The sequence below is a fragment of the Colobus angolensis genome, unplaced genomic scaffold (assembly GCF_000951035.1).
Source record: "Colobus angolensis palliatus isolate OR3802 unplaced genomic scaffold, Cang.pa_1.0 Scaffold175, whole genome shotgun sequence".
NCBI classification, from domain to species: domain Eukaryota; kingdom Metazoa; phylum Chordata; class Mammalia; order Primates; family Cercopithecidae; genus Colobus; species Colobus angolensis.
This window is the reverse complement of record NW_012114877.1, coordinates 6,298,063-6,300,674: the sequence shown is the minus strand read 5'-3', so window position 1 is coordinate 6,300,674 and position 2,612 is coordinate 6,298,063. Positions and strand designations below refer to the sequence as shown.

The window sequence follows — 2,612 nt, the reverse complement described above, 5'->3', positions numbered from 1 at the left end:
CCCCCCACCCACACTTATGTATGGCACCTATGGTCCATTTAGTCCCACATACGCAAAGTAATCTCTTTGGTAATCAAACTCCCATGAGCCATCCAGAGTACATGGCAGAAAGAACTCTGTTGTCTAGCAACCAATGGAACATGACAACACTAGATAAATTGGATCAATATTGCTCTAAATATTGAACCCTTAGATGATGAAAAAACCCTCAAAGCCATGTCCGTAACTCCTCTGCTCTTTCCTCTCCTAGACTTAGCAGCTGAGGAGAACCAGCTGGTGTTTTGACAATCTGTGGAGACCCACGGGGAGGGAGGATTGGGGGACAGCAGGCTGAGTTCCATGGGGGAACCCAGCAGTAGTCATTCCAGAAAGGAGATACCTGAAGGCTGAATCCCTAGGAATCTGGAGCCTCCTGTCCACCTTCACAGCACTGGGTGACCTGGAAGTGAGGTCATCATCCTGAGTTCCTGACCTGCTGGTGTCTGGTCAGGAATCACTGAAGTTGAAGAGATCAAGGTCACCACCAATGGTTTTTAGAAAGAACACTTAAGTTGCTGGGCACAGTGGCTCATGCCTATAATCCCAACACTGGGAGTCTGAGTGGGAGGATCATTTGAACCCAGGAGATCAAGATCAACCTGGGCAATATAGTGAGATCCCCATCTCAAAAAATAAAAGATAAAAATTAGCCAGGTGTGGTGGTGAACACCTGTAGTTCAAGCTACTTAGGAGGTTCGTTTTTACCAAGGTGCAAGGGGCTGGTTAAAATAAAAGAGGATTTAAGGGAAAGGAAGTTCCAATATGTCAATCTGAGGGTTGTGAGTAGACAGAGAAGGTGCAGTTCACCACTGGGGCTTGGTGAGGAGACAGGAAGATCACTTGAACCCAGGAGTTGGAGGCTTCAGTGAACTGTGATTGCACCACTGCACTCCAGCCTGGATGACAGAGAGAGAGCTTGTCTGTAAAAAAAAGAACACCCAAGGTTCAAGGTTGGTGCACAAGATGTCTTCCCATAAGACCCCCAAGACCCTCCCCATCCCCTCATCACCAAGCCCCAGTGGTGAACTGCATCTTCTCTGTCTGCTCACAACCCTCAGATTGACATATTGAAATTTCCTTTCCCTTAAAGCCTCTTTTATTTTAACCAGCCCCTTGTACCTTGGTAGAAATGAACCCAGTTTGGAAGGGGAGGAGGAACTTTGAACAAAGTCTAATCACTTTTTCCAATGAGTCACTTTTTCTTCCTGGAAATAATGCTAGATCATATTCCTAGAAACAATTTCCTGGCTGAGTAGCCTTTCTGAAGAGGCTCAATATGTCCCCTTGTGCAAAGCTTTCCTTGGGGTCCCAAATTTTAAGGTCCTGTCACGGTGCTGTTGGAAGCATTTTTTCACAGATAAACTGTGAGAGTTGACTTCAGTGAGAATTACTAAGAAGTGGAGGAGAGAAACCAACAATGTGACTCTTTACCATGTGCCAAGCACTGCAGAGGATGCCTTAATAAAACTGGAGCTGCTCATTGAGGTGATGTGATACCCATATAGGGTAGGACCTATTCTTTCCATTTTGCAGATGGAGAATCTGAGACTTAGGTAACTTATCCTTAAGAGAGTTGTGGTATCCCAATGGGCAGTAATTCTGAGCTGCTCTCTGGTCTTTGTGTGGTCATTGGGAGGTATGTGGCTGAGCAATGGTCCCCTCTCTTAGTTCCAATGGGCCACACAAGAGCCATTTGTAAAGAGAGGATGAAGGCTAGGACCTACAAGGGCTCTGTGTCATTGTCATAATGTAGAGGATGGTCTCCACTGTGCAAGAGAAGAACCTCTCAAATTATGAGACAAGACAGGAAAACAGATCTGTCTTCCTTCTAGACGTCAGTGGTGCCATCACTGACAATGCATGTTTGCCCTTGGGAGTGGTGAAGTTTGAGTTTGTATAGTTTACTTTTACCTCCAGAACAGTTCAGGCAGGTCACGCTTTTCATTATTCTCCTGACACTCTGTCCTCTGTCATATTATCACTCAAGCTTGGATTAGGCTGTGGATGTGGGGACTTGCAACATTGGAGGGAAAAACCTTAAAACTGTCAAGGATAATTTCTTCATAGCTCACCAGGAAGGCCTCCAGGAAGATAAACTCTCCACAGGGGTCCCTTGTGGCACGTTCTTTTTTCCCTGCTGTTTTCTACCTTCAGGGTTTTTTTTCCTGTCCATCAACTGTCTCATTCTTCGAGTCTCCATGGGGTGCATCTCCATTTTCCTTTTGAGAAATCTATTAGGTTGGTGCAAAACTAATTGTGGTTTTTTTCATTAAAAGTAATGCCGTTTGGCTGGGCATGGTGGATCATGCCTGTAATCCCAGCACTTTAGGAGTCAGACATGGGCAGATCACTTCAGGTCAGGAGTACGAGATCAGCCTGGCCAACACGGCGACACCCTGTCTTTACTAAAAATACAAAGATTAGCCAGGCATGGTGGTGCATGCCTGTAATCTGTTACTTGGGAGGCTGAGGCAGTAGAAACGTTTGAACCCAGGAGGCGGAGGTTGCAGTGAGCTGAGATGGTGCCACTGCACTCCAGCCTGGGTGACAGAGCAAGACTCTGTCTCAAAAAA

General features: G+C 46.0%; 1 pseudogene; it reads left to right on the top strand.

The window, feature by feature from the left end:
• Positions 1 to 1,002: 1,002 nt before the first annotated feature.
• The window catches only part of LOC105509429, a 44,305-nt pseudogene continuing 42,695 nt past the window's right edge, over positions 1,003 to 2,612 (top strand).